The sequence below is a fragment of the Mauremys mutica genome, chromosome 3, assembly GCF_020497125.1.
Source record: "Mauremys mutica isolate MM-2020 ecotype Southern chromosome 3, ASM2049712v1, whole genome shotgun sequence".
Lineage (NCBI taxonomy): Eukaryota > Metazoa > Chordata > Testudines > Geoemydidae > Mauremys > Mauremys mutica.
Window position 1 is genome coordinate 195,254,083 of NC_059074.1, and position 20,719 is coordinate 195,274,801.

At 44.6% G+C, this 20,719-nt stretch overlaps 1 long non-coding RNA gene across 1 annotated transcript in view; it reads left to right on the forward strand.

Annotated features, from left to right (window-relative positions):
• Positions 1-15,480, forward strand: part of LOC123367045 — an 89,066-nt gene extending 73,586 nt beyond the window's left edge. Inside the window, exons 3-4 of the long non-coding RNA XR_006578277.1 lie at positions 12,752-12,872; positions 15,046-15,480. This is a non-coding gene — a long non-coding RNA (uncharacterized LOC123367045). The remainder of the gene's footprint in view (positions 1-12,751; positions 12,873-15,045) is intronic.
• The last annotated feature ends 5,239 nt before the right edge of the window (positions 15,481-20,719 follow it).

Here is a 20,719-nt window from a genome sequence, read left to right on the forward strand (position 1 = left end):
ATCCTATCACTCCTAATATATAGCCACTCACACAACACAACTAATATTTACACCTCATCGCCAAGGATTCCAAGTAGTCACAACCCTTAACTAATCCCCACAACACTCCTGGGCAGGCGGTAAGTGTGATTATCTTCACATCACAAATAAGGAAACCAAGACACAGCAGCTAAGCAGCGTGTTTAAAGTCACCCAGAAGATCAGGAGTGCTTGGTGTCCTGGCTGGTGCACTAAGAATATAGACACTTTCACCCAAGGACCTGATACCATTTTAAAAACAGTCAAACCTCAAACCACTTCAGTGAGGTTACGGTAAGTAGGAGCCCCGAAACATTTCCCTGCTCTAACTACTACAGCATACTCCCTACTCGTGCAGAAGAAACTGAATAGGTGACATTCTACTTACTGTGGCATAAGGTGCCAGAGTTATCAGCCTGGTACACAAAACAGATGGATTACGCTGCTGACAAGTTCTCTGTCAAGAGAGAAATTGGGACAGAGGTATCATTCCACTGTTTGGGCAACAGAGAAGCTGAGAGCCTGTTGCATCCCCTACTTCAGTGAATATCAGAGCCTGAGATCCTGCCAACTTTCTGTCCTCAATTTCCCTTTCTCCTGCATTCTATTTGTGCCACAGCGAAGTCTGCACTTCTGATGTAAAGATGCCCACGCACATTCAAAGAGTTCTTTTTATGAGACTGTATTATAGAGTTATCTCTGCATCTATTAAGGACTAGACAAGTCTGTTGCCTTAACACCTGGAAAACAAGTCTTTAAGCTCTAATTAACCAAATCATGAAAACTCTGCTTTAAGGATTTAGTAATCTGTAAAAAGCAAACCGGATTCTGAAATCAAATGGCAAAAAATTAATCAGAGTCAGAACCTAAATGTTCTATTGAATGTGTTAGAATTTTTTTCTTAAATATCCTCCCCACTCTCAACAATATATTTGAGTCCTCAGGGCTTAAACTCACAAACAAACCATTAAATGGAAACAGCATTATTGATGGTTAGAAATGGAAGCTGGCAGTAAGGAGATGTAATGTACAGGAATTAATAAATTCATAGAGTCTAAGACCAGAAGGGATCATTGTGATAATCTAGTCTGACCTCCAGTATAACACAGGCTATAGAACTTCCCCAAAATAATAGAACATATTCTTTAGAAAAACATCTAATCCTGATTTTAAAATGGTCCATGATGGAGAATCCACCACAACCTTTGATCAATTGTTCCAATGATTAGTTACTCTCATCATTACAAATTTACAACTTATTTAGAATCTAAATTTGTCTAGCATAAGCTTCCAGCCATTAGATTGTGTTATACCTTTTCTACTAGATTGACCAGCCCATTGTTAAATATTTGTTCCCCATGTACGTACTCTTGCCTGTAATCACCCCTTAACCTTCTCTTTGTTAAGTAGAATAGATTGAGCTCATTCATTGAGTCCATCACTATAATAGGCATGCTTTCTAAATCACTTAATTTTTCTCAGAGCTCTTTGAACACTCTCAACGTCTTTCCAGAGCTGTGGACACCAGAACTAAACACAATATTCCAGCAGCGGTCACCCCAGCACCACATACAGAGGTAAAATAACCTCTCTGCTACTCAAGAGTCTCCTGTGTATGCATCCCAGGATTGCATTAGCATTTTTGGCCACAGCATCACACAGAGAGCTCATGTTCAGCTGATTATCCACCATGACTCCCAAATCTTTGTCAGGGTCATTACTTTCCAGGATAGAGTCCCCCATCCTGTAAGTATGGCCTACAGTCTTTGGTCTCAGATGTATGCATTCACATGTAGCCGTATTAAAAGGCATATTGTTTGCTTGCACCCAGTTTACCAAGTGATCCAGATCGCTCTGAATCAATGACCTGCCCTCTTCATTATTTACTACTCTCAATTTTGTGTTATCTGCAAACTTTATAAGTGATTATTTTATGTTTTCTTCCAGGTCATTGATAAAGGTGTTGTATAGCACAGGGCCAAGAACCACTCCCTGTAGTACCCCACTGGAAACGGAGCTGCTTGATGACAATTCCCCATTTACAGTTACATTTTAAGACCTATCAGTTGGGTAAATAGTTTTGGAACTCTCTAATGGCCCTCACTAGCTATGTTTACACTGCGCATTAAGCTGTCTGTCTGTGGGATCCAGGCTTGTGGATTTGGTGTTTCCAAGCTCATGCTTGAGCGTCCACACTGCATTGTAAACCCGGGTTTACAAGTGCTGGACCCAGGTCTCACAGTTGTGCTAATACATCCATACTGCACTACGCAGCCCTTCTGACTTGGGTCTGCAGCTTCAGCTGCGTCCACACTGCAAATTGACAGGGCTTGGACCCGAGTCTCAGTGGAACTTGGGCTCTGACCCCTCCCACCCAGCAGGTCCTAGTACCAGGCTCCTGAGTTCTGCTGACCCAAGACTGATTTGTATGTGGATGGAAGGGGAGCTTGGACTCAAACCTGATTCAGAGCCTGGGGCTTAGTGAGCAGTGTAGACATATCCACTGTCTTCTTAGTTTTGGAAGCCATCAGAACCCTGCCCGAGCAGCAGTGTATACATGTAGCTAGGCTTCACATGTTATTCATGTTTAGTAAACACGGTTATTTGGACCCCACCATGCCTTTGTGATTCCTTTGTATGATACAAGACACAACAGGAGACCTAGGTTCTATTTCCAGGTCTGTCCCAACGTACTCTGCGTTGTTAGGTCAAATAGAACCTGATTTTACAAAGACGCTGACCACATACAACGTTCATTGTAATTGGAGTTGTGGGTGCTGCTCAACTCTGAAAATCAGGCTCTTTGGCTCTCTAAGCCTAAGTTTTCAGTTAGGTGCTTTTTTTAATGTAACAGCTCTTTTATTAATCAGTCATACATACGTTTACTAATGACTAAGGAATTAGTTCTGCCATCCCACTATAATTACATATATAAAAATCAAACTATCTACTCTTATGAGGGATTAAGCAGGCAATTTTTTCCCCCTGAACATAGACTTTTCTAACTCTATTAAGATCTACATCCAGCAAAATGTAAACTGAACATTTTTGACACTTAAAATTGCACTGTAAAAAGCCTTTGGAGATCAAAGGTTTTTGAAGTTCCTTGAAGTTGTACTTGAAATAAACAACTTTAAAAAAAAATCCTACATCTTATTTGAGGATCAATGGTAGCTGATAGACTGTTTATTCTTAGTTGCAATGTGGGGTGTTGTTTGTGGTTTTTTTTTATAATAAAAACAAGGTTCTTCTTAACCCCTTCACAGGCAGTTCTTGAGCAGCCTCGATGCAGCATTAGGATGGAACAAGATAGCTACCCAGGGCAGCACCAATGCTGTATGTTGCTCCCTGTCCCAGACACACGAGACAGCACTGAAATATAGGGTTGCCAACCCTCCAGGGTTGGTCTGGGGCCTCCTGGAATCAGCATTGATCTCCCAGTGACTAATGAACGCAATCCAAGAGATTTTAATAGGATATGTTAAGAAAATGACATTATGTCATGTTGGGGGAAAAAAATCTCCCAGAATAGCTTCAGTCAGAGTTGGAAATCCTACTGAAATAGTCAATAAAAATACTCTACTATGCTTTTTTATGATTTATTTCCTTAAGCTCTGAGGGCTACTCCCTCTCACGGCAGTCATTAACCTCAGTTTCTTTCAGTAGCTCATCCTCAGACTGTAGACTAGAAGCCCTTTGGGGCAGGGACTGTCACTTACTATAGGTCTGGACAGCACCTAGCCCAGTGGGGCTGCAACTTGCTTGGTCTCTAGGCACTACTGCAATATAAATGTAAAAGAATATTGTTAAGGTTGTAAAGTCAAGCACTCAAAAGTTAGGAAATGCCAGAAGTAAGGTTGCCACCATGCAACTTTAGTTTGGCCTCCTTTGTGTGTAAGCATTATTTTACAGTCTTTAATTACATGATCACATACTATTTTTTTCCATCCAACCCCTGTTGCAGACACTGCCATGGGAAATTTCACCCCAAATGGTTTAAATTTGGCAAAGTTATAAGCAACTGAAAATAGCATATTGTTCTGAGAAGTACCAGACAACTTTAACCAAGGCAGCACTCTCAGCTCTGCCTATAACAATGATAATAAAAGTATATGGACATCATCATTTTCCAGGGACTTCTGATATGTACATGAACAGACACCTGTTTGTGTGTACCAGACCTCAGCTCCTGCAGACTCTTGAGCAAAGGGCACAATTTGCACATTCAAATATGGGTGTTTACCTGCACACAACATGGAGATTGTTTGTTTGAAAATTGGTGAAAACAAACCCTGCAAAGACAGAGCATACAACCTCTGCAGTACTCTACCACAGCAGGAGGCTATGACTGGCCGACAAACCTACCAGTGGGTTTCCTGCATGGTAGTACCGAGCACTAATAGGTCACTGAAATTCATTTAATAGCAGGGTGTCTTTCTTGGGTCATGAACAAGTGCTGGGGTTAAAATGACATCAAACCACCTGCAAAAAAATATGCCATGTTTACTGGATGTTGTTTGCAGTGTTTTAGGCACATTGGTCCCAGAATCTGAGAGAGGTAGGTGAGGTAATATCTTTTATTGGACCAACTTCTCTTGGTGGAAGGGACAAGTTTTTGAGCTTCACGGAGCTTCAGGTCTTGTCCATTCCACCAACAGCAGTTGGTCAATAAAAGATATTACATCACCTACCTTGTCTCTCTCTTTGTTATTGAATGGCCAAGGAAGTGGCTTCACTGAGCTAACTGTAGGTTTCATTAATCCTTTGGCATCTTCCATTATCTTTTTGCCATCATTAGAGTTTCAAAGTGAAGAAGGGTTGAATTTGTCCCGCAGTTTGCCAGTGTTTACATAACAGTATTCTAAAATGTGAGCTTTGCCTTTTAGTATAGATTTTTCCATTTAGGGAAGAATCCATTAAAGTAATTATGTGATACTTTCTAAACCTCCATCTGCAAAGTCAAATAGTTAAGTGAGTGACATTTCTTAATACAATATATAATTACAATACCTATTTTTAAAATCATACATCTGGTGATACAGGAGGAATGGATCTTTAGAAAATATTCTCAAAGCTGGGAATTGAATGATTTCCTTCACTCTTGATAGGGACAGACACAGTTGTTTAGAAGCCATAAGAACCTAAAAGCCATAAGAACAGTAAAAAACAATACCACTGCGGCCAAGACTACTATCCTACCTGAACTGCTAAGATTCTCAGGTGTTCCATTTTGGCTATTGCTAGGTTGGGCTACAATAGCACAATGCTGGCTGCTCTGTGGGACTTGAAATCTAACCACCAAAGCAGGTTCATGCTTCATTTTTAGCTGCAATTTTTCCTGTACTAAATATATTGAACATTTTTAAAAAGGCGTATTGTTTTCCTCTCGCGTCTCTCTTTCGTCACTATTCTCTTTGGCCTGGTCTACTCACAGCTTTTGCCGCGGTATAGTTATTTCATTTAGGGGGTGTGGGTTTTCAATCAATATATTTACATTGGTACAACCCCAATGTGGATGCCGTAACACCGGTATCAGCACTTTTATGCCAGTGTCACTGGTCCACCCAACCGGAGTATACTGCTTTAATCATATGGGTATAGTTAAAATGGTACAACTTTTGTGTGTAGGCAAGATCTTAGAAATTGTTCCTCCCATGAATCTGTTTTCCTTTGGAGTTTCTTATTGGTTCCCTCCCACCCCGCGCTTCTCTCCCCTTCCCATTCCCCATCCTGCCCCAACTCCTTCTCCTTTTAGTGTTTTCATTTTAGCTCTTAATGAGAGATGAACTTGATCAAAACCCTGGTTTCATCCCACTGGGAATTTGAACATGGAGCCATTCCATGTTTCACCTCTGACCCCTATCTGTATCATGGGCCAAACTGAAACCCAGGAGTCAAAAAAACCTCTCAATCTAGCTCTGGCCATCACAGACTGACTTCATCCTTACTCTGAATTGTATTGCTTGGCTGGTATACACAATATCTCAGTTCTAGGCTGAGAGAGCAACATAGGAGGCTTGTGTTGGCGTCTGATGAACAAATGTGGTTTTGGTGGCTCTGAGGTGGTTGGTTTGAGCAGCTGGATAACCTAATGGGGCAGAAACAGTATGTCCCCAAAGGTGAGGTGGAAAAAAGCAAGATTAGCGGTGGGTGATTTCTGGCTAAGGTGATCACAGAGCAGGGAGTAAAGAGTGTGGAAAGGTGACCAGACTGGTCACTCCTGCCATGAATGGTGCAGTGTGGGATAGCAGCGGGACAGCGCTGGTTCCGTTACCTCAGAGCTGGCTATCACCTCAGTGTGGCTTTGCTGCCACTGTGCAACCATGAGGTGAAGATTCCTTCCCTCCCTGCCCCACCTTCTGGGGAATGTCCCTGTGCCAAACCTGGGCTTGGCATGTGGGGCAGGATTTCGTCCTGAGACCCTGACCCTCCACTCTGTATTACAATGTGAGTTTTGCTTGAACACAGAAGGGCCCACACACTTGGGCCCTTATCTGAACCAAACCTGAATTCCTGCCTTTTGAGGTTTGCCTTTCGCTAATTCTCAGCAATCCCGACTACCACAGAACCACTCTCCCAGAGTCCCACCCTGTTTGGGGTCAGTCAAGTCGACTGGTGTTGCAGATGTTCAGCCTCTCAGGCTTTAGCCCTACATAGAATATCTGGCTGCTGCCACACACACACATACACCCGCATTGTGGCTAGTGGAGGAAGAATACAGAGGCTGATCTAGTTATTTTAAAGTGGGGAAGGGGGGGGGGCTGATGGGGACCTGAAAGCTACATGGGGAGCTGCTTTTCTTGGAGGCCTTGGTGTCTCTGAGGTATCACTTCTATGAAACAGAGATGATTTGGTATGGGTCAGTAATTCATAGTGCACATAAAGTAGGTGTAATGAGTAGGGGGAATGATGGAGGGACCATATCCTCTCTCTCTTTAAGGGGCCAATAGCAAGTTGGTTTCATTAAGACAATCACACAAAAGGAGCAAAAGATGCAAATGTGGGTTGAAAATGTTTTCTAATTTTCTCCTTTAAAATATCGGGGCTGGGCTGGAGGAGAGAAGGGAGCTTGGAGTGTGGCACTGGGGAAATTCTTACACACCAACTCAAAGGCAGAAAAACCACCTTGGCAGGTAGGATGTCTACTGCTTTTCCTCACTTGGGTTCTCGGCAGAAGGGCCTGGAAAAATGAACTCCTCTGCTAGAAGGCATGCACTAGTGGGGCTGCGGTTCTGGTGGGCAGCCGTGAGACTTCTCAGGGCCACACAGGAGAGACAAATAGGAGAGATGACAGGCTATTCACAGAAAATATAATTAGCTCAGAATATATTAATAGTCATAGTTAAAGTTATTTGCTACTCAAAAATAACAAGATCTAGAGAAGACCATCAACCAGAAAAGGCAGTTTGGAATGTTCTGCAGTTGTAGGTTGGTTTAATAGCTCAGGGGCTCGTTCACCTGCACATCTACCAATATGATATATGCCATCATGTGCCAGCAATGCCCCTCTGCCATGTACATTGGCCAAACCGGACAGTCTCTATGCAAAAGAATAAATGGAATCAAATCTGCCATCAGGAATCATAACATTCAAAAACCAGGAGGAGAACACTTCAACCTCTCTGGCCACTCAGTAACAGATTTAAAGGTGACAATTTTGCAACAGAAAAGCTTCAAAAACAGACTCCAATGAGAAACTGCTGAACTTGAATTAATATGCAAACTAGATACTATCAATTTAGGCTTAAATAAAGACTGGGAATGGCTGAGCCATCACTCACTGAATCTATTTCCCCATGTTAAGTATCCTCACACCTTCTTGTCAAACTGTCTGAAATGGGCTACCTTGATTATCACTACAAAAGGTTTTTTTCTCCTGCTGACAATAGCTCATCTTAATTAATTAGCCTCTTAGCGTTGGTAGGGGAACTCCCACCTTTTCATGTTCTCTGTAGGTATATATATCTCCTCACTATATGTTCCATTCTATGCTTCCGATTAAGTGGGCTGTAGCCCACGAAAGCTTATGCTCAAAAAAATTTGTTAGTTTCTAAGGTGCCACAAGTACTCCTGTTCTTTTTGCAGATACAGACTAACACGGCTGTTACTCTGAAACCTTTAATAGTATTGTGTCCCTAGCCTCTGTTTGTCAGTAACTGGGAATGATCAACAGGAAATGGATCATTTGATGATTACCTGTTCTGTTCATTCCCTCTGGGGCACCTGGCATTGGCCACTGTCAGAAAACAGAATACAAGGCTAGATGGACCTTTGGTCTGACCCAGTATAGCCATTCTTATGTTCTTATTGCTTTGCTTTTTCAGGTAGAACTGTTGTGAAACAGTCTGTGGAGGGATATAAATATTCATCTCCATTATGATTTCTACACATAAAGAGCAACTGTATTCTTTCAGCCTGGCTGACCAATTCTTTTCAGTAAACCAACAACAAAACAAGAAAGAACAAAAGTAGAGTCTCCATGACAGAGCATGCAGTGTTTGCATCTCCAGCATCTCTGTCAGCTACCACAGTAGCAGTGATGGAGCCCTCTCTCCATTTAAAGGTACAGGACCCAGAAAACAAATCCTTATAGATACAAGATCGATGCATGAACAAAAATCCAAGAACAATTAGCTACTCACAGGACTGTGGGAGTCTCCTTCTGCAGCCTTGCTAGCCCAGAGGGTTAGTTTCAGATGGTGTTGAGGTGGATGCTAGGATGTGAAAACATGATCAGATTTGCCATCTGAGAAACCAAAATGCTAATTTCCTAAAGTGCTTAGTCACTTCTAACCACTTATTCATCAACTGTGCTGTGTGTTTATTAGTGAGTCATGCGAGGGGCACTATAGAAATGCTGAAGAAAAGAGCAGGGTGTTAAACAAAACTCAGATTTGCTGGCTAAATGAAGTTGGCACCTAGTAGGAGCCTGTGGTATGTTATAATAGCATTATATTTTAAATGATACGATATAATGATGACGGTTGGTGTAAAAGGCCAGTAAATGCTCATTCCTGCACCTCCTCAGCCTAACTAATGGCTCTGTCATTTTGTTAGAGTCCAGAATTTAATCAGCAGGCGAGTCGTCCTCGTCTTACTTTCCAGCCCACAGAAAACAGTCCTGTATAAGAAAGATGTGACTCCCAGCGGAGTGTAGTTCCAGCTCCCACAGACCCAGCCAAAGGGACGCTGCTTTGAGGCACACTAGACCTAAATTAGACAGCAAGCCCCTCGATTTATGTGAGGGAGCTGCACTGAATTGTGTTGCGAGCTGGGAATTAGAAGGCAGCGTGAGCTAATCACAAAATCGTTTGGTAAGCTACAGTCTTAAGCAGTGTCAGATTAACGCACAGGCCCATAGGGCCCATGCCCAGGGGTCCCGGCCAGTTTGGGGGGTCCTGCAGGAGCGCCGGAACCGGTGTAGAAGTGGGGAAGGGCACTGGTGCTGAACACTGGCCCTGCTCCCTGGCCAGGCCGGAAGCTGGAGCCTGGCCGCGGTAAGAGCCACCCAGGGAGCCTGGGCTGCTGTGGGGAGCACCGGACCCTCCACTTCCTCTGGGCCGGGGGGCCTGAGAGCAGCTCCCAACCCATGTCCCTGCCCCCCAGGATGTGCTGCTCAGAGCAGGTAGAGGCTCTGTGAAGAGGCTGATCAGCTTATCAGTTCTCCCCTCCCACCCCCGCCATGAAGTGCAGCCCTTGCCTTCGCCACTCTGTGCCGGCCTGAGGCTACGACCTCCATGTTAAAACAGGGGCAGGCATGGCCCTCCTGCCTCTCCCCCTCCCCACCCCGAATTCCGGCACCCTTGGGCCCCCGGGGTGTGAGGGACCCAAATGTTCTTTGTGCCCAGAGCCTCTGATCTTAATCCCCACATAGGGGGCCTCCTAGGTAACACAGCCACATGAGCGTGTACACACTAGTGTTCTCTGTGCCGACACAGCATACCTAGGTTTCCAGAGAGTGCTGTGAATGAGCTGGGACCTATGGGAGCTGCTCAGGGAGGATCTATGCTCACACAGCAGGCATTGCAATGAATGCAACTGGCATGCAGGAGACTGTAAACATCTGACTAGAATACACAGCACCAATCCCATATCTACAGCATGCACAAGGCTATAGCCCACTTAAAGGACATGGCTCAGGTTCCAGCCCAAATTGCAAATTGGAATCATGTTGTAAGTGGGTCTCTGATTTCGTTGCAACTGTAGAATAGATGGGGCGGGGGTGGGGGGAAGGAGGGAGTCTTCATTAAAGAAGGATCACTTCACCAACCACTGAAATGCAACTACCTCTGAAAAGAAAACAAGTAGCTACCTATCCAAGCTCAGCAACACTACAGAATGGTTTGCGGAAGGAAGAGCGTTTCATGGAATAGAAAACATGGAGGGAAAAGTAGATAATGACTCAGTTTGAAGTTTGGCCAAAGCAGTGGGATTAAGACACCTTTACTGCTTTGTATTACTGTGTAATAAAATAATACAATGGAGTGGGAAAAAAATCCTCAACTATTTGTTTGCTTTTTAAAATATGCAAGTGCTTCGCCGTGCTCATGGCCATCGTGTGTTCATTTTCTGCAAACGTTTTAGCAGGGCCGCCTTGGGGGGGAGGTCAAGTGGGGCAATTTGTCCCAGGCCCCGCAGGGGCCCCGCGAGCCCTGGCCTGGCAGCGGGCCGGGTCTTTGGCCGGCATTTCGGTGGCAGGAGGCCCTTCAGTGCTGCCGAATATGCAGAGTGACTGAAGGGCCCCCCACCACTGAAATGCCCCGTGAGCCCTGGCCTGGCAGCATTTCGGTGGCAGGAGGCCCTTCAGTGCTGCCGAATATGCAGAGTGACTGAAGGGCCCCCCGCCACTGAAATGCCCCGTGAGCCCTGGCCTGGCAGCATTTCGGCGGCGGGGGGCCCTTCAGTGCTGCTGAAGATGCAGAGCGACTGAAGGGCCCCCCGCTGCCGAAATGCCGCTGAAGACCCGGACTGTTGCCAGGTGAGTACAAGCACCGCAGCTCCCCCACTTTGCCCCAGGCCCCCTGAATCCTCTGGGCACCCCTGTGTTTGAGTGAGAGTGTTTTACTGCAAGGAATATTTGAGAGAAGTGAGACACATGCACACGTGATTGATGAAATCAAATTTTAAATTCACACAAGCAAGTATTTGTGCCAAAGGGCTTATATACTCCTCCACTCAAAAACCAGAAACAATAACCATGTGATTTCTCTGACCAGTATCAGCTAAACAAAAACCTTGAATTTCACATGTCAGCAACTGATCCAGAAGGTAAAAGGAAAAGATAGTTGAACACTGAGTATATGTGAGCAGCTGCAATCTGTTTGGAGATCTCCAAGTAGAAAGAGGCTAAAATTGACCAGCTTTTCATTGGGAATTATTTGTTCAGCTCTAAATGTTCATGATTTCAGATTCAGATTTTTTTTAGGCTTAGTTTATTTTATTCTTACAGTGCCCTTGGGAACTGTCTTAATCCCTACTGCTTTAGAATGGCATGTATCACTTTCCCCAAAAAAGATAGTTTCCACTGTCCCACTGCCTGAGAACCTGTGCATATTCCAGCATCCAGATTCTCCACCTTGTATTCAGCAGAGGGAAGTGCAGCAATTGCATCTGAAGCTCAGTAGGATGGTTTGCATGTCTGCAGTCATCCTGAAGCTGGTTACCATATAATGTATCTTTGAGAAGTTATGTACTGTGAAGGAATACATTGGGGAAAAACAGTCTGTACACCTGCTTGCCTGGTCTGTATACTGGGCAGGATGTTTGAAACTCTAAACAAAACAGAAACAAGGGCACACAGTTAACAGAGAAAGGAGGAGAGTTAGCATGAAGCTGGAGCGCAGCATGTAGGGTGAGGAGCATCATGTGTTGCACTCTATTTATTCCTCTGGCTGACTTCAAAACCATACAAATTGGCCCACCCCAATCTAATGCTTTTAGGAAGAGGGAAAATTAAAGGGCTGATTCGAATCCTCTGCTCTGCAAGAAGAGAATACCCCACGTTAGGGCAGGAATCTGTTGGCCTCCATAAATATTTGTGTGTTCAATACAAGGAATATCCACCATTGGATCATTTTTTACCCCTTCCCAGAGGTATCTCTGGACAGCCCTCTCAGTCTGTACATGACACTGTTCTTGGGATTTTTGGAGGATCCCACTGCCATGACTCTAAGGTCACGGAGCTCTGCCCCTTTTAAGAATAGTTGAGGGTGAGAGATGTGATGGAAGTTTATTATCCATTGTGACCATCGTTGCTGGCAGGGGGCCACACAGACTGATCACTCGGGGCAAACTGCAAAGAATGGAGCGGACAATCCCCAAAACAGAGGGTTTCTTCTTATAATTAGGTTCACCAATCTTCTCACAAAATAGCTTCTGTAATACCTTACTGGCTACCCCAAAGCCCCCCAAATACAGTTTCCCTTAAGCAATCCAGCCTCAGGCTCCCACCCAGACAGCCAAGTCAAATATGGTGAGGATTACCTACAATTGTATTCACCATATATAAAGCTCTACCAATCCCAAGAGATCAGACACATAACCCACCAGGCCAATGACTATTTCAGATTTTACCCAAACACAGCCAATTCTTATTAACTAATCTAAGATTTATTTAAAAAGAAAAGGAAGCGTTACTGCGGTTAAAAGATCATTCTGCGTACAGATATAAATCAAGTTCTTAGATCAGTTTCATAGCAGAAATAATAAGCTGCTTTTTTTTTTTAAACTCTAGCTTTACCGACACAAAGGCAAGACAACAAACAAGTAGCTCAGAGGAATCATCATCTCCCACACTGGCCCAGTGATGCCACTGACTACAGCACAAAGGGAGAGACAAAAAGGAAGTGCAAAAAGTAAGTCGCGTAAATGATAGAACGTAATTGTAGATTTTTCCACAATTGTTTCAATTGCTGTATTCAAGAGGTAGTAACAAAGTTACTAATTTCTTTCTTTGAGACGATAACTGATTTTTTCAGACAAAAGAAATGCAGTAGATCTAATCTACCTGGATTTCATAAGGCATTTGATGTAGTTCCACATGAGAAATTATTAGTTAATTGGAAGATGGGGATTAATATGAGACCTAAAGGATGGATAAGGAACTGATTAAAGGGGAGACTGCAACAGGTCACACTGAAAGGTGAACTGTCAGGCTGGAGGGAGGTTACTAGTGGAGTTCCTCAGGGATCAGTTTTGGGACTAATCTTATTGAACATTTTTATTACTGACCTTGGCACAAAATGTGGGAGTGTGCTAATAAAATTTGCAGATGACACAAAGTTGGTAGGTATTGCCAATATGGAGGAGGACCAGAATATCATACAAGACGATCTGGATGACCTTGTAAACCGGAGTAATAGAAATAGATGAAATTTAATAGTTCACCGTGCAAGGTCATGCATTTAGGAACTAACAAGAAGAATTTTTTCTATAAACTGGGGACTTTTCAGTTGGAAGTGACAGAGAAGGAGAAAGACCTGGCTGTGTGGGTTGATCACAGGATGACTATGATGCGGCTGTGAAAAAGGCTAATGTGGTCCTGGGGTGCATCAGGTGAAGTATTTCCAGTAGAGACAGGGAAGTGTTAGTATTATTATACCAGGCACTGGTGAGACCTCATCTGGAACACTGTGTGCAGTTCTGGTCTCCCATGTTTAAGAAAGATGAATTCAAACTGGAACAGGTGCAGAGAAAGGCTACTAGGCTGATCCTCCTTATGAGAGGAGAGTCAAAGTTGGCTTGTTTAGCCTAACCAAAAGAAGGCTGAGGAGAGATATGGTTGCTCTCTATAAATACATCATTGGGATAAATACCAGGGACCCAAGTTCCCCCTAAGTTGTGTGGCTGCGCAGCTGCCTATTAAGCCCCATGCAGGAGCTCAGTGCTGCGGCGGAGACAGATGCCTCTCCCCCAGCACCGACCTGCTGCGGCCAGGGGAGAGGAGCCCCTCGCCCAGCCCAGGCCTGCTGGAGCTGCTGGAGAGAGGAGCACCTCCTCCTGCCCAGCCCCGCCGGAGCCAGGGAGAGGCTCCCCGCCCCCGGCACCAAGCTGCTGCTGCGAGAGAAAGCTGGGGGGAGTCCTCTCTCCCCACCAGAGCCCCGAGGCAGCCTGCACCCCAAACCCCTAATCCCTGGCCCCACCCCAGAGCTTGCACCCCAAACCTCTGCCCCAGCCCCTTCCCGCACCCTGAACCCCTCATCCCCAGCCTCACCCCAGAGCTTTCACCCCTAGCTGGTGCCCTCACCCATAGGCGCTGACTTCTGCTGGTGCCGGTGGGTGCTCGACCCCCCCTTTGCCCCCGGCCCCAACTCAACTCCGCCCCTGAGCAGACTCGTTTTTTTATCTCTCTTTAAATGCTCTTGGTGCCACTAGATGAGACAGCACACCACAGCCAGAAGGTGTGTGGGTTACACAAGGTCATGGCTATCCCATGAGCAGGTGTGCCTGGTAGAAGAGAAGGCTACTTACACCTTGTCCCCCACCACTCCTTTCCCTGCCTTTCCTAGCTAGCCATAATCTAGTGCATTGTATGCAGAAGCACTCTGAGATACCATCTCCCCAACAGGATTCCTTGAGCCGGCATTATTCGTGTGTGGCAAGAGCAGTGCCAATTACCTTTGGAGCTAGCTCCTCCTTATAACCGTGCTTTTCAATGGTGCGCCTTTCCCACAACCACCACCCTTCCCCAAAACGAAACCTAGGCCCCTGCAATTGCACGTGTCTCATCTGAGGGCAGATTTCTGTTTTGCTTTTGTGTTTTGATAAGGCTGGAGGTGGGAGAGGAACTCAGAAAGAGTTGAAGTTATGGTGTAATTAAAATCAAGCACATAAATCAGCTGCCTGCCCTTGACTCTGAAAATGTTCCTCGTTTTTCTTTGCTGGAGGATGGGGGTGACTTTTCAAAGAAAATGCTTGTGATTGGGCATCTGGCCCTCACACTAAGTTTGGCAGACAGTGAGTTAAGTAGGAGATCCAGTGGGGTGGGAATTGAGGAGACCCTAAGTATTCTTTCTCTGTCCTGCCCAGGCCTGCACTGTTCAGCAAGGAAAAGGAGTCAGCAGCTCCTTTGACAGGCAGCTAGGAAGAAGTAGGACACCGACTCATCTTGCACACTTCTGTAGGTGCCTCTGTATGGATTAAGATGCTTAACTCTAGGCACTCCAGTTTGAAAAGCCTACCCATTATGGTTAGACGATGTGAGCTGATGGGATAGCCTATTGCTATAGGCCCAAGGTGGATGCAAGTGGCTAGTGCCGAGGGAAGAGTTCTGAATAAGACATTCCAATAATGTAGAATTTATGGCATGAGTGAAAGAGATGAAAAAATCTGCCTTTCAGCTGCTTCCATCTCCAACACTGCTTGTGATTTGCTAATCTAGCCTTCAACAAGCACTCTGGTGTCCAATAAAATCTGTTTAATATCTTAGGTTGGGGAAGGGGAGTGGAGTTTACAGGATGTTTCTATTTTCGAAGCGAGATTCTCAACTGCTCCTGTCTCACTCATTTACTCAAATATGAAAGCACTTAACATCTAGACACATCACCACAACTTTTTCTAAACTAGAGAGCCCCAGGAAGCTGAGAGGTCCTAACTTAATAAATGTAATAATCAAAAACACTGGGCAGTGACTTTAATGCTTGACTTTGCCCTTGAAAGTTTATGGTGTTTAAAACAATTGTAAACATGTCAGTATACATGGATACCGTTTCCATAGCAGCATAGCAACAGTTAGGGACTTGCTCCCAAACATATCCAAAAGAAAACTAAAAATAGTTTGTTGCATCAAAATATGTATATGTCTTCAGACAGTCCTACATGAAACAGGAGTTTGTGGACCGCCATCAACTTTCCTAAAAGGGCATCTGCAAATGGCTATTTTTATTAAATGCAACAACTTCAGAAGTAATGGGCCTGATTCTCTGCTGCCCAGTATTCCATGTAGTCGTTTCAACCAGTGCAAAGGGTGGGTGTCAAATGCTACCAGGTCAGAGTGGGAGTGAGATTACACCCACTTTGCACTGGTGTAAATGACTTATGTAAAGTGCAAGGCAATGGAGAATCAGGCCCAATGTGTGCTGAATGCCTCCAAGGTCCAGGCCAAGAGGCGATTCCAATACATTATTAGCTTAAAACTACTCTTCCTCCATCCCTCCCCCTTACTTTGTCTCACAGTTTCTAATCTAAACCCACCATGGAACACTGGTTCCCACCTCAATTGACATTGTTGTATGCTCTCCGTTGGTGACACCACATCAACCACAGACCTGAGCTGCAGACTAGAGCCAAACCAGAGGTAAAAACCGTGGGAGTTTTGCTCCTCTTCCATGTGTGTGTGTGTTTTGGGTGGGGTGTGTGTGTATATATATGAGAAAAGCAAGGAGATGGGTTAAGGTTGTACGATTTTTTTAAATTTAAAATCACTCGGTATTTGATACCCTTTGGATCAGAAATTAATCTGAAATGTTTTATTGTTAGTAAAGTGCTTTATTGACATGGGATGACAGAAACAAAAAGATTCTAAGAGCTTTGTTACGAAGGATCTGATCCTGCTCTCATTGGCCAAATGCCCATTGACTCCAATGAGTCAGGCCTGACATGATTTTTTATAGTTATATATATAGTTGCTAAAGTTTATATATAGGTTGTGTGTGTGTGTGTGTGTTTGTGTGTGTATGTGTGTGTGTGTGAAAACTCTTAAATTACAGAGGGCCTTGTGGTCTTCTCTTCCACATATAGCAGTGGGAGCAAAATAGAACAGCAAATTCTCCAGGTATGCAGTGGAGGAAAGTGGGGCCAGCCATGCTTCTGCAGCGTGTCCTCTCTAGCTCCAGAGGTTGTGCAAGCCCGTGTTTGTGGGAATTGTGCTGTCAGGGCTCTGTGGTTCTGGAGGGATTAGGGAATGGGCTGAGGCAGGAGGAGGTGAGACAAAGGAGACAGTCGTTCTGCACTGCATCATCCCCATGAACTGAGCAGATGTTCCCCACTAAGATTATAATGACAACGTCAGCATTAACTTGTCCCGGTTGTTTCTGCTGTGGTAAGAACTTCTCAGATGGTGCTGCTGGTTGTGTTCAGAGGCAACTACAAATGGGTAGGCTGTGTTAGCCATGATGCTGAAGGTATGGGCTGGCAACTAATTACGAGGCATTATGGCCTCTGAATGGATAGCTGTTGACTGTTTTCTGTTCCCAAAATAACTGGCTGGTTGCCCTGTGGGTGGCAGGTGTGTGTGTGGGGGAGCTGGGAAACTTCTCTCCTACCTTTGAAGCATCACTCAGACAATTTTCAGAAGCAGGTTATTGGATTAGTCAGTGCTGTGCAGGCACTCCCTTTGCTCCTACGCAATTTGTCCCACTGTACTAAGTTGCACAGCCATTTTCTAGAATAGGTTCCCTATCTGCCCCCCCCAATGAGGTCACCACAATTGCCTGGGAGCCATGCGCCATCTTACACTCCCAAAACCAAGACATCCTTTGAAGCAGAGGGAACTGGATTAATGTGGTATTACAGCAGGATAAAGGTCTGGGAATGTGACATGTGCTTACCAAGAGATCCTTTTTAGACAAAAAAAATTCTGGGATTAAATAAAGGGTTTTGCAGTGACAACATCTTTTTGGCAACTGTACAAAGTCTGTTGCATTGGACAGTCATTCCTAAGAGATAACGTGTTGCATGATGTCACAATAAATAAATCACGCACGGCAATGGGGCAATGCAGCATGCACAATAGGTGATTTTTTGAACCTGTCACAAATAAAAGCATGGAGTTGTGGTGACAAGTTGGGTGAGGTAATATCTTCCTAGACTTGAAGAAGACCTCTGCATAAGCCTGAAAACTTGTGTCTCTCACTAACAGAAGTTGGTCCAATAATAGATATTACCTCACCCACTTTGGCTTTCAATATCCTGGGACCAATATGGCTACAACACTGCACAGAATGGATGATATCAAATTTTGACTTGAGTCATATTGTTCATTTTTCATGCACAGTCAGGGAACTGCTTGGTATTCAGGAAAATCTGTGGGAATGTTATAAATTCTAGGAAGAATTAAATCAGAAAATGTATACCTGAAGTGTTGTATTTATTCAGGATTTCCTTCTTAAAAAGTGTCAGTCCTCTGATCACAAAGCAGAAAAGATACAGTGAGACGTAAGTAACCAACTATTTTACCATGAATAATGGATAGCAAATGGTCAAAGTGCCATTCACAAACAAAGCTAAATCTGATAATAATTCATCTGAACTCCTTGGTAAATACTGAAATTACAATAAATACAGTCAAAGAAAATGAGGATCTGTTCACAAAATATTCACTTGCTCCAATAAGGGGCTACATGCACCAGGGCCGCCCTCCTGGGGGATGGGGGGGCGGCAAGTGGGGCAGTTTGCCCCAGGCCCCCAGGAGAATATACTATTCTATAATATTGCAACTTTTTTTTATGGAAGGCCCCCCGAAATTGCTTTGCCCCAGGCCCCCTGAATCCTCTGGGTGGCCCTGACATGCACAAGCCATTATTCATAGAAAGTATCTCAACCAGCTCTACTTAGGCTAAAGATTTGCCACTTTGACTATGTAAAAATGCATTGTGGGGTAGGAATGAGTAAAAATCATATACATCTCCACCTATATTTTAGTCAGTGACATACTGTAGTTAGAGAATAAATGGTCTCTGTTAGCAAAATCTGCACAGTGGATTTATTGTGGAAATTCATTTACAAAACAATACATAGTATTGATAAAAGTAACATGTGAGGAAAAGATTTTCAATCATAACCAGTATTTGGGAAAATTGCTCACTAGTCAAGCTGAAATTATAGTACAATGTTCTTTCAAGCCTGTAGAGGATGATGATTGGGATCTCCCAGATAAGATTAACAAACATTACTTATTGTTGTGGCATCTTTAACTACAAATCAGCATCCGCCTACTTGTCCTTTCTTCTGCTTTTATTTGCAGTGTTAGCCCAGTATTCTGCTTTGACAAATATAATTGAAAGATTTATTTCCATGTTTTCTGCATAACAGTGTAACTAGTAAAATGAGAGTAGCAGCTTGTAAACAATAAAATAAACGATGAACGGGGAGGTGAGGAACCCTGAATCATAGTATCTTACTATCTTTGTGTCTGTGATCTTACTGGGCATTTTTTCATAGTCTCCTTTTGTTGAGAGTAAATTGGATGGTAATGGGCCAGCTGGTCGTTCCTCTCAGGGCTAATCCATAGCCTGAGTAGGCTCATTACTATCCAGTATAAAGCTTCGTTGGCTAACAGACAATGGGCTTGATTCTTCTCACACCAATTTCATGCCAGTGTAACTCCATTAGCATTACTCCTAATTTACCATCCTTTAGTTATTTGTTGTAATGTGGGTGCATGGAGCTCATGACTTGAATAACTACTTGGAGTTTCCAAATAAATCTTGGTTCATTTCTTTAAAAAATCAGGTCCCTAAATTAATTGGCAATAGGCAAACAACCAGCAAGCAGACCCTGCTCTGGGCTGGGTCCACTTAAAAAACCTTGTTGGCCGACATCCATGCAGGAATGGCCCTAGGCATTTTTTCTGCAGCCTCCCTGGAATGGTTGAGGCTGAAAAACAAAAGGCCCTGTAGCCATGGAAGGATCAGCCTAGACCAGATCCTCTGATGGCATAGAACTGGAGTAGAGGCGCCTGGGACACCCTCTTCCTAGCTGCTGCTGTGGTCAGAGGTGAGGCTGGGGAAAGGGTGTGTTCTCATGCTTTCTGGCAATCCTCCATTCCTAAATCAGGCCCTCGGGGAGTAGGGACACTTGGCAGCTGGCCCTGGGTGGCGTCCAGAAAGAGATCTCTTCCTCTCTGAAGCTGACATTAACTACAGTGTTTACCATCAGACTTGGATCTGCTGCTTAAGTCTCTTTGGAAGATCCTGCCTGAAGAGAGCACAGTTTACTCATAGATTATTTAAAGAAGACGGTTCTATATCTGACGTCTAGGAGTCGCAGTTTTAATGAAGGTTGATGTTAGACGTCAGCATCAAAGTGATTAATATAATCAATAGGGCAGAGAAATGGCAACATAGCTGTGACCCAGCAGTCCCATGGCAAAGGGTCCCCTGTTCTGTACAAACAAATCTCACCACAGACCTGACAAACTCACTACACCAAACACATATCTTGAAGGGTATTTATGCATAAGAGGTGAGCTTTCTGTAAATACCTTATAATCAGTGTGAAATGTATGTATGGGTAATATTTAAGGAATAATGTGACTATTGAAAGTGTGCTTTATGGTCTTAGAATAAAAGTGGCTCACCAGGGAATAATAGGTCTCAGTGATGACCCATTCAAGCAGAAGGGAGTTGTCACCCCTCCCTGGTTATCTGGTCATGCAATACAAGGCTCAGTTGCATGGGTGGCGAGTGGATCCCCCCTTCGGGGAGGCTAGCCCCCCAGCTCCACCCCTTCCACCTGCTCCCCCCTGCTCCCCCTGCAGCTGGAATTCTGAGACCCCCCTGCCCCCCCCCCACAGCCAGAACCACAAGCCCTGCCCCGCCCTCCCCCACCACCTGGAGAAGCCACAAGTGCCCCCCACCTTGGCCAGAGGAGCCCCAGGATGGCCGAAGCCCTGAGCCCCGCCCCCACCTGCCTGGAGGAGCCCGGGCCAGCTGCAGCCGCACTGCCCATCCCCTCCCCAGACCCCAAGCCACCCCAGGGGAAA